At 36.0% G+C, this 12,360-nt stretch overlaps 1 long non-coding RNA gene across 1 annotated transcript in view; it reads right to left on the bottom strand.

The window, feature by feature from the left end:
* The window catches only part of LOC150077599 (uncharacterized), a 40,326-nt gene extending 29,975 nt beyond the window's left edge, over positions 1-10,351 (bottom strand). Inside the window, exon 1 of the long non-coding RNA XR_016547681.1 lies at positions 10,291-10,351. This is a non-coding gene — a long non-coding RNA (uncharacterized LOC150077599). The remainder of the gene's footprint in view (positions 1-10,290) is intronic.
* Between the last annotated feature and the right edge of the window lie 2,009 nt (positions 10,352-12,360).

Below are 12,360 nucleotides of genomic sequence, written 5' to 3'. Positions count from 1 at the left end.
AGAACCCATTTCCCGTATTTTACGTTCGTGTAAGATACGCTGTGTGAGGCTGCCGGGTCGGAGATTGCACACAGTAGTGTCCGCAATCAAAGATCCCATTGCGGGTAATGACAGTGAGGTCGTATATGAAATTGAGTGTTCGGATTGTGGGGGAAACGAAACGTAGGCTGCATGATCGCCTGAGGGAACACGATAGGGCCCTCAAGCCAACCAATTATGTGGGTTCAGCCGTAGCTGAACATGCCTGGGAAACTAGGCATGGCATTACAGCTAAAGAAGCCGTGATCGTGGATAGAGCGCATGGGTTTTGGAACCGGAAATGGCTAGAGAGTTTAAGGATATGTTTGTTTGGACGGCTATAGTCTTAATAGGGATAAGGGCTGTCGCATTCATCCACTCTTTGAAGCCCTTGTCTTAAGGAGAGAGGAACGGTTTAGAGCGGTTCGTTCCATTTCCGGTTCCAATGCACGAGAAGTGAACCGTGGAGTGTCATAGTTCGTGTCGCGGATCTTCTGGGGCGTATATGTGTACATATATAGATTGTACGGATAACCTGCAACCATTATTGCTGATGAAGGCGGCCGCTGCTGCCGAAAGCTCCTGTTTTAGCGGCTTTTAGTAATTTTAAACATTTTTTTAGCGCTTTTAAGTTTATATTTTATCACATTTTATTCTTGTTATATACCATCCTATTTCATTTTAATTTTATTTTAATATTCAGTTTATACAGTCAGTATGTGTATTTTTGTTTAATAAAGACATTTTATCGATTTGAGTCAGTGTTTTTAGTAGCATCATAGATGAACGATTTTTTGTTTGCTGGACGAAAAACCCGAGTTTTCGGGAGAGAAATCCATGCTACCTTTGCCTGGGACTGACTAACTCAGACAAATTCCTTCACTCATCGCAGGGACTTGAACTCAGGTCTTTTTCATTTGGTGTGAGGAGAACGGCGATCCAACCAACTGTGCAAATTTCTACAAATGCTGCAAATGCAATATAAACTCTGCAAAGCCCACGAGGGCTTTGCAGAGTTTATATTATCACAGTGTACCAATGTGGGGTTGAACTAACGTTCTGGAGCCGCTTTTCTTGGGACGCTATGTACTTTACACGTTGCATGGTATATTGCCATTTCTATAGAGATTAGTATCAGTAGGTTGAAAAATGATGCAAGGATGCAAGTGTACACAGTATCAGCCAAAATAATAATAAATAATAATATATATTTAAAAAAAATACCTTCTCACATCACCTATCTCCCATTCAAATTTCCCATTTCCACTATACCAGACGAAGGTTTCTCAACAATCCATACTCTTTGACTAAAAACAAATTTCCTTCAATTTAAATTTATATCCTTTTCCGTGTGTTTTCATGAGAATTTGATTTATTCATTGCATTCGAAGTTTAGACACCTCAGCAAGGTCTCCAGGCAGGTGTCTTATTTTGAGACGCTGCATTTGCAGAAATGAAGTCTTTCTTGGTAAGCGTTTTGTGCCCCTGACTGTTGTTCCTCTTGCATCCGTTTCAAAAGATGTATGTCCTTTCTAAAATGAGGCTCCAGACTCGAGACGCCTAACAATTGCCTTATACCATGGGACTATGGCCTTTTTTTTCTTTCTGCTGGCAAAATCCCTGTATATTATTATTATTAGCCATATGGTGCAAGGAAGCCTGAGGCTTTTGCTACGCCAGCCAAAAAAAAAAAAAAAAAAAAAAAAAAAAACTCGGAATTACCCTGAGAGAGAGAGAGAGAGAGAGAGAGAGAGAGGGGAATCACCAAAAAATGGGCTTGGCACACTCACCAGATGGGAGCTCCTGGGGTTATATCATTGACAAAATCCCATGATCTATCCTGGCAGCCTCTCTGCACTGTTCAGAGAACTTCATGCCTGTCTGTACAATTGTCCCAGATCTGTTTCATTTTCCTCTAACCTGAGTATAATACCACACTCAGGTTAGCCGAAAAGTTGGTATGTTAATTTGGAATTTCCGCTACCCGTACGCAGTACTTTGCATTTCTCAATGCAAACTTCATTTGTCGCTTCTTAGCCTATCTGCTTATACTTTCATGGATACCATTCATCTAATTAGAATCTGTAATTTTACTTGCATCCTGTATTGAAAAATATTTTTAAGACTTAAAATCGCTGTATCGATTTTAAGTGTTAAAAATTTCCCTTTGCAGTTTGGATCGACCTAAATGTAATAATTCTTCTCAGAAAATTTCAGGCTATATGTGCAGAGTAGCTAGTTTCATTTTTTTCAAAAACGAAGAAATGGAACCATCCAAGTATAATTGAAGTTAGCGGTTATAAATAATGCGTAGCAGAATACATATTTTAAATCGAAAATATTTTATATTTTTACTTAAAATATTGTCTTTTGGATAATAGGTTCATAACATTTTATATATATTGGTTTGCCTTGTTTGATAATTTAGAATTTAAACCTTTGCATCTTATTCCTGCCATTTTATGTATATATTATAACTTAAAATACACTGAAATATGTTTACATATTTCAGTGTATTTTAAAAATAATAAAATATATACACTTAAATATGTAAACATATTTCAGTGTATATATTTTATTATTTTTTTTATTTATCACTCGGTTGTTGCATTTCCGATTGGGGGAACAAACATACGCATGCGTATTAAACAATTCCGCCAAAAAACGTTTTTCGAGTATGTTAGTGTCATGTTTCTTTTAACATAAACTTTTCCTGAATAGTTTTTACTGCACCATGGTAATTAAAATTGAATCTTATGTTGCAATGGTGTTTTCGGTAGAAGCCCATAAGATAAAACAGGTTAGCTCTTAAAGAAATTGCCACAGGTAATCCATTTTATTCGTTTATCTCCAAGATCTGTAATTGTTCACCATTATTAGCAAGGTCTGCTTTTTGTTAGAAAAAAAGGAAAATATTTATGTAATGCAAAGATGAAAGTAAAACAGTGTTGGATAAAACTGCAAAATCTCTAAAGTGTTTTGAAATAATATTTAAAAATTTTGAAATATAAATATTTTAATGATATTAAAATATTTAGTGGATTAACATAGTGACACAAGTTTCAGTAATCATATATACATAATGCTCAATCATCAATGTTGTCTGTATAATACAGTACTTAGTCATCAATCGTGTCTATACTGTGTGAACTTAGCAAGTTTTTAGACAGATTCTTATTTTGAAATAATTATATTGCTGGAGAATTAAGATGGCCAAATATAGCGTTTGCGAGTTTGAGCTGCCTCTCCACCGAGATCCATATTTTTTTTTTTTTTTTTTGGGGGGGGGGGAAGAAAGCGTTGCCAAAACAAATCACATCTTAGAAATTTTTCACAAAATTTTGAAGTATTGAATTTTATGTAATCAATTATTTTATTATAATTATACTCTAACTTATTGCATTTCTCCATTAGTGATGTTTGTATATTTTTAATGCTCATTATTTAACATATTAACAATCTTTAATTTTAAATTAAAAATTACTCTCTATATATATATAGTTAAAAGATATATATCTTTTTAATTGAAGTATGGTATTCTGTGTTGTGTTCATTGTTGTGTTTAGAATAAGACCAGCAAGCCAACCTTGCGTGTGTGTGTGTGTGTGTGTGTGTGTGTATATACAAAGTATATAATATTTAAATAGTAAATGATTATAATAATATATATTGTTGTTGTTGTTGTTGTTATGGGGGTTTAATGGCGCATAAGCTACTATGGCTATAATGCGCCATATATATTGTAAAATCACAAATTTAAGGCTTTTGCATAAAGCTGTAATTGAGAATAAAACACTTTAGATAGTTATACTAGTCTTAAAAATAATAATGCCTTTAAAAGAAAATGAAAACCTTACTTTTGACAATCAATCTATAAAATAGTATTGTTTATTATACCTTAATTACTAAAGTCAGTTTTTAGGCGCGTTCATATATGCGTAAAGCGCCTATTATCGTCACTATGCCGTCCGTTCATATGTCCGTCCACATGTAATAACTCGATTACTAATGGATGGATTTTCATAAAATTTTATATTTGCCACTTTTAGAAAAAATTTGTCGCACAACATCCCAAATTTCAAATGGGAATAATAAAAATTCGGCAATTATTATTATTATTATTATTATTATTTCCATTCATATTTGCTATCTGTATAGCGTTTATTGTAGCAATGAGGAGGAATGAATGAGTAATATCTTAAATGTAACACACTGCTTACATTAACTAACTTGTCCCCATTATTATTGTTATAATAATTCTTTAAATTGTTCTTCCATATTTCACCTTTTAATGTGAAATCCTTTTCAAACTTAATTTTAAATTTACTGTAAGCTTTTCCAAAACGATTATTCTAGGGACCCTAAGGGGCAGATCCGTGCACGGCCGATCCTAGAGTTCGGGAAGGGGGAGCAGTTAAGAGAATTAATACTAGGGGGAAAGGACAGCTTGGGAGATTGCGCTCTCTCCCCTTTTTTGGGAACGGGGGTTCGTTTCATTCTTGGCCTGGGTGTTGGCTTTGCGATTTCAGTGTATGATGCCTACAACAAAATTTGTTCTTCGATCGGTTTGCGGGACGAAAAACCCGAGTTTCAGAGAGAGAGAGAGAGAGAGAGAGAAGGATGAGGCTAGGTAGCATTCAGCTGAGATAACTTCAAACGAGTGACGCCACGTCGCTCGTTTGAAGAGCTCTGGATTCGACTTCTGTCTATGACTGGAAAAATTTCTCAAGTCTCTTCATTCGAGACTGTTTATCTGACCTCAGTCGGAGGGAGTACCTGAGTTATTTGGCCCTTAAACACGCATTTGTACAAAATTAAAATTATTTTATTAGATTCACCCAGAATTTCTTCTATATATCCATTTGTGTAATGTGTCTGTAAATTGCGTGCGTTCTCTGGTCAATTTGTCTGTTTTGCTGGACGGAAAAACCCCAGTTTCTGTGAGAAAAAACCTTACTATCTACGCCTGAGACCGACTAACTCAGCCACGGAGTGAAAAAAGCCCATTAAAGTTCCTCGCGTCATCGACGGGATTCGAAATTATGCAATTTACCCCACCTCCTGATATGTCCTTGCTGTAATTCCATATTCTTCAATATTATTTAAGGTTTATTTCATGCAATAAACCTTAAATAATATTGCATAAAAGAAATAATTTAAAAATATTATTTCTGCGCAATAGCATATGAATGTATTTTTAACACTAGGCGCGAAAGGTGCGCTTTCATATCGGGAAAGACCCAGTCCCAGACTATGCGTCTGTCCTCTCCCAATTAGAATGTGCATCCGGGAAATCTTCCCTTTCGTGCTTGTATTTCTATTCAGAGCCGAGTTAATATGGTAGCAACCGCATTCGGGCCGCTAGCGCTTAGGCAACGCAGAATGATAAGTAATTAATGGGTCTTTCATGTAGTGGGGTGGCGGCATTTTTTTTTTTTTTTTTGTATCGGTGTGGAAATGTTTTAGCTCTACTCTTACATATATGTATTAATGAACATTATGAGCGAGTCAGCCGGAGATGCTTTTTTTTTTTTTTTTTTTTTTAATATATAACACTCATGCAATAAAAGTTAACATGGGTGGCTAGTGCAACGTTGAGTTAGTGTGAGGTGACATATGCACTGGGAAAGCAAAAATGAAAGTAGGAGTTGTTATACGCCTAATGACTCTGATGAGTACAGAGAAATAATGAGCCAATAAACCAGAATGACTTATAATGGGAGATTTTAACTTTCCAGATATTGACTGGAACTTATGGGTTGGTCACTAACAGATTAGCAAGACTTTTGTGGATTCATTAGATGATTGTTATCTACAGCAACATGTTAGAGGCAACCAGGGGGAGTAATACTCTTGATCTGTTATCATCAGTGATTCTTAATGCATTAAACATCTGCAGACAAAAGACCCACTAGGTGGCAGTGACCACAGTGTATTGATGTGGGATTTACTTAAAGTTGTAACTACAATTAAGGGCAAAGAGAGGATTTTGCTTTCGTAAAGGTGACTACAGAGTCTCAGACAGTTTTTAAATTCTATACAGTGGACTAATTGATGATGTCATCATTAGCCAATTCTAAATGGGAAGCGTTCAACGAATTGATCATAGAATGTACTAGGCTTTTCATACCAACTAAGATAAAGGAACACTCTTCAAGTATGGGCTTAAATCGATGTCAGGTGAACGGATGAGGCTCGTGGGAGAGAAAAACATGGGATGCATATAAATTATCGGGCGACGCAGAAGTCCGATATTTTAAATGCCCGATAGTAGATATAAAGTCGTCTGTAATCAAGTCACAAAGGAGGTTACGCAAGCGAAGGCAGATTACAAGAAATCTTTGGCGAAAGATGCAAAACGAAACAGCAAAGACTTTCTTACTTATGTAAACACTAGAAGGTAGGGGATGAATCAGATTGGTCCACTTGATATCGATGGTTTGACTGTTGATGATCTTGCTCAGATAGCTGACAAACTGAATGATTATTTTGCATCTACATTCACACATGTGGAACTCTTTAGGGAAGGGGATGCTCGAAGTTTATCATACTCTAACAGGGAGCTAAATGATTTTGTCATAACTGAGAGGAAAGTGGAAGAGAAATTGTTGAAGTTAAACATAAGAACGGCACCTGGGGAGGATGGGTTCTATCCAGTTATGTTAAAGGAGGCGGCAAAGGAAGTAAACAAACGCTTAGCCATAATTATGAGAGCATCCTTGGACTCAGGGGAAGTCCCCACGGACTTGAGATGTGCAAACGTATCTCCAGTTCACAAAGGGGGATCGAAGGGTGACATGAGTAATTACAGACCTGATAGTTTAACTTCTGTTCCAGGGAAAATAATGGAGTCACTGGTAAAAGAAGTAATGTAGGATCATCTAGACAAGGCCGCAATTATACTTCAGACACAGCATGGGTTTATTAAGGGGAAATCTTGTCTTACAAATTTATTGGATGTTACGATATGGTCACAAAGGAACTGGATGCAAAAAATAATTTTGATATCACATTTGAATTTCAGGAAAACTTTTAATACTGTTGCACAATACTGTATAAATTTCAGCAGTGTGGCATTAAGGGCATGTTGCTGCTATGGATAAAGAGATGGTTAAGTGGGAGAAGACAGAGAGTGGAAATCAATTGGCATTGCTCTTCGTATAAAAAAAACTGCAACAGGATCTAGAAAATTTAGGCAGATGAGCTGAGAAATGGCAATTGAAGTTTAACATTAACATGCAAACTCCTGCGTATAAGTAGCAATACTTAGAGTAATGGAAAATGAGAAAGACCTGGGGGGAATTGTGCCGTCAGATATGAATTTTCTCTGACCAATGCAGACAGGCTGCCAGGATAGCTCATAGGGTTTTGTCAATGATAAACAGGAATTTTGCTATTAAGAATAAGGAGGTGATTTGTCCCATTGTATAAGGCAATGGGATAAATCACATCTTGGTCAGGCCACATCTTCAGCACATCCTCATTTTAGGATGGATGTGGAGTTTCTGAAACGAGTACAGAGAAGGACAATGAAACTGGTGAACGGCACAAAGGGATGCTCTTACCAAGAATGGCTTCAGTTCTACAAGTTTCAGCGTCTGGAGACTAGGTACCTGCGAAGTGATCTGGTTGTGGTGTTTAAAGCTTTGTATGGATTGAGCAAGCTCAATGCTGATGGGATTCTTTCTCTTGCTCAGACCACACACATTTGGAGGCACAAATTCAAATTGAGGAAGGATGGTTGCAAAATAGATGTGCGGTAGTTTGCCTTTAGACTGGGAGTCTAAAGGAATACTGGGTGTTTCATTTAAAGGACTACAAACTACCACAAGACGATTCAAGGAGCCTGGCAGTTTAAAGGACAAACCACAATCATTACGACCGGCTGTAATAACGGATGCACAAGATAAGACCATAGCACCGATTTCGAAACGCGACGAGTTACTTCACCTGAAATCGAAGCTGACCGAAAACCCTTATTAAAACTTGAAAATCGGAAGAAATGTTTGGCTTGGGCTAAGAGCCATTAATATTGGACAATTTAAGAGGAAAAACATGTTTTGGACTGATGAATCCAAATTGGAAATTTTTGTATCCAAGCGTAGAGTTTACGTGAGATGATCAACTAAAGATGTTTAGTGCTTACAGTCAAGCACCGTGGTGGTTACACCATGATCTGGGGTTGTTTCTGTTTTCTGTAGTGATTGACATCCTCAGAATCGAAGGAATTTTAAGAAAATAAGCCTATAAAAAACATCTTGAACTTAATGCAATATCCTCTTTATATATATTACAACAAAACTTGTTTATATATTACAAGACAATGACCCGAATCACAGCTTTAAGCTGTGCAGGGACTTCTAGCAACTAAACAACAGGGGGGGGGGGTACTGCAAATTATGGCTTGGCTACCCCAACCGCCTGACTTAAACCCAATAGAAATTTTATGAGATCATTTAGAATTTCGGCCATTCCGTGAATTCTGTCCATCTTCTCAAAATTTATGGGAAACATTGAACATCGCTTGGAATAATGTTCGTTAAAGGCACTAAAATAAAATTAATCTCCAGAATACCACGTTTGTGTAAGGCAATGATGAAATATCAGTATAGTTCTTAACATTAATCTTTCACTGTTTTTTTTTTTTTTTTTTGCTGTAAATGTTTCAGTGCTTAATAAAAATCTTAAAATACTTTGTAGTGTGTTGTTTTTTTATATTAAACCTTACATTGTCATACCTAATTAAAAAAAAAAGAAATGAACGAAAACTTCATCTAGCCCGATGTCGATGGTTTCAGTACTTCAAAATATTCAGAGAGTTCCAGAATTTTGTGATTCTATTTGTAATTCTTTCTTTCCTGCTTTATTTACGCAATTATAATGAAATCTTACTATAGTATGTTTTAATATAAAATATACACTTTTGAACGCAACAAAGTCATTATCGAAGGAAAGTTTTATAAAATATTACTAGAACAGATCTCAGACGACAGATGTTTTTCTCTTGCTTTATTATTATTATGAACATTCTAAACCTGGAATACGTTAAAATTTTTAGAACTGAAATTATTTTCAAAAATGTATTTCGTAAAAATTGATTAACAGATTTCATATGATATTTTGCTAATCGCAATAAATAGGTCTTCATTGGAGTTACGTTAGGCGACTGATTCTAATCACTCAGGGAATCCCCTCGTTTTGCACGCTTACTAAACCCAATATAGGAATAGTGAAAAATCTAAATTTTTTTGGCAAATATTATGAAGAATTGACATGGTGACGTGGAAGCTCTGAAGAGCAGGCAAAGTTTCTGTGTTCAGCTTTGATACATTTTACGAAAATGGCTACATTTTTATCATAAAACAACTTAAAAAGTTCCAAGAACTAATGCAGCTTTTCTCAAAGTGTCATACTCGGACCTCCAGTGTCCGGAAAGATGCTTCAGGAAGTCCGCAAATAATGCCCGAAATTTGCTATCAATATTTAAAAACTGGAAAAATTTAGAGCATAAAAAATATTGTAACAAGTTAATTAATGTAGCGTCACGTTTCCGCCGCTTTCGATTTTTTCCCTTAAATTTATTTAATTTTTTTTTCTTTTTCTGTGATTAGTAGGAGTGAAAAGTAAACATAGTTATTTCTTTTCAATTAATTATCATGATCATAACTATATGGGGTTTTCCCCCCTTCTCTCTCTCTGTCTTTGTTTTTCTTATATACACTTAATAAAACTGTATAGTTTTACCTTCTCTAAACTTAGCGATGGAGTTTTTCCTTTAACCCGTATACTCCTTTTTTTTTTTTTTCAAGTCTCTTTTTTCTCTGTATATATGTATCTCTTTACAAGCGACACCAGTTTTTCGAGTCTTGCAAAACGGACTGTCTAAAACAGAGTTGCATTAAAACTGCATTTAATCTATGAATTTCTTTCTTCCATACAAACCGTATTTAAAATGAAATAATAATTTCCACTTTCTTTTTGTCTCATTTTAATGAAATCTGGAATCGCTCGACAAGTATTTCAAATATAATGAAAATCCGTCCACTGGGAGGCCCTCTGTTACATGCGGATGGACGGACAGACAGCAGAGAAACAGACTGACGGACATGGTGAAGACAATAGGCACATATAAAGAATATTGTTTAAGCATAGGGTCCGCGAAAAGTTTTCAAGCTAATAAGCTATCCATATGTTACCAAAGTTTAAGAATTGCTGAACTAATGCATTTAAATTTACTAAGTCTAAAAGAGAAAACGGAATGCAACTACTTACTGGTCTTCTCTATTGGAAATCTTGAAATCAGCTAAGATAAGAAGTAGAACAGTGGCCATCCTCCTCGGATTTATATATACTCATGTGTATGTATATTTGTGTGCATGTACATCCATGTGCGCATACGCTCTGGTATATACACTAAGAGCAACCACTGAAGAAATGGAGAGAGAGAGAGAGAGAGAGAGAGAGAGAGAGAGAGAGAGAGAGAGAGAGAGAGAGAGAGAGAGGTGTAGCTGCACGTGCTGGAGGAGTGGCTTTGCGTTGGTGCTTTGTGAAAGCTTATCCTCCGAAAAGAGCTCACTACTAACGTCATAAGGGACAGAACAAAAAGTGGGCTTATAAATGAAAGTTGTAATTATAGTTTTCACGATGGTTACCAAAGATGATCACACGCTTGGATTCGTTACTGGACACAAGAGATCTAATGATGAGCCCACTACAGCAGCATTAACAGTAGGAGGTTGCCCGTTTCAAACAGCATATCATTTCTGTTGCTCTTTTGCCCTGAATTTCAGAGTAAATAGGTTCTCCTAACTGTTATTCTCATTGTAGATGTTCGTGAGGGCAGCAGTTGCCGCCTTCAACACGTGTACGATAAACCGAATATCAATCTTTATCGTTAGTGTAATAATAATGCTCCTTCGTTTCCCAGGCATTATGCAAAAGATCTAGATTCGCGCTCATAAGGAAAAGAGGGCATTCCTTTTTAACGTCGTAAATAAGGATGTTAAATATAGAGACTGGAAGACGAGTTAAATGTGATTTATTTCCATCGATGAATCCATATAGATATGTCGTTGCGCATATCTGACTTGTTTTAACTTGAATATTTGCCGTATAACCGACTATCTTATGGGGGTTATTCGGGTTTTCCCTTCTCTCTCTCTCTCTCTTTGTTTTTCCTTTATATATTGCATCGAGAATTGAACATAACGAATCTGTACTCATCCATGATGTACATCACGGACCACTTTTCTTGGATCCAACTAATATGTTAATGGAACTGGTTGACTCTAGCTGTTCTCTGCGACGAATTAAGAAAGATACAAATCAGCTCCAGTGGGTAGCACAGTTTATATACACCGGCCTGCCACATTGGAGTTCGAATTCCGCAAATGACTCAAGGAATTTTTATAGTCTTTTTCACTACAAAGTGAGTTAGTCGGTCTTAGGCGAAATAGCATGTGTTTTTCTCCCGGATACTCGAGTTTCTCGTCCAGCAAACAGCAAATCGACCACAGAACACATACAATTTGCAAGCATATTATATATGTCTCAATATAGCCTAAGTCGCTGTTGCGCTGAAAAACCTTACAGCAACAATAACAACCGTAAATATGTCTGCGTGTGTGTTCTGTGGTCTATTTGCCTGTTTTCCGGACGAAAAATCGAGTTTCCAGGAGTCGACTCTCATAGATGTGCAGAGAACTGTACAGGGTGTTTCATAACATGGTGGCCATACTTTCGTGATCTATTTAGGATCTGAAAACCGCGAAAAAAGATAGATAAATAAATAAATATGATCTTTATTGTAAGGTTCATAGGTACACGCAAGTACCGTACCTTTACAAACCCTTTACGGCACTAAGTCAGGGGTTAACCCAGTGGTTTTCAACCGGGGTGCCGCAACAACATTCCAGGGGTGCCACGTAATTTGGGTTTAAATTACTTAAACTTATTATTATTTTTTTAAATTTATATGTTTATTTCATTATAAAAAGATGTACAGTATCTTTTTAATTTTGTGGTGATCTATAATTGATGTTTGCTTGGTACCTCTATACAAAGAATAATATTATATACTGTATATATATAATTTGTATTATGAAATGTAATTTTTATAATTATATTATTGTAATAAATAACGTATATATTTTTTAATATTATATATATTGAGAAAATTGAGTAGGGGTGCCGCAAAATAAAAAAGGTTAACCCTTTGTTATGATTTTAACAAAGAAAAAGTTTATATGAACATATAAACTTTTATACCCGAAATTGCTTTACTTCCGAGTTCCCTTTTCGCGTTGCGGAAATTAACCAGTAAATAAGTTAGTTAATGTACGC

Source organism: Mastigoproctus giganteus, chromosome 12 (genome assembly GCF_048544385.1).
Source record: "Mastigoproctus giganteus isolate SK-2022 chromosome 12, ASM4854438v1, whole genome shotgun sequence".
NCBI lineage: Eukaryota > Metazoa > Arthropoda > Arachnida > Uropygi > Thelyphonidae > Mastigoproctus > Mastigoproctus giganteus.
This window is presented reverse-complemented; position numbering and strand designations above follow the sequence as displayed.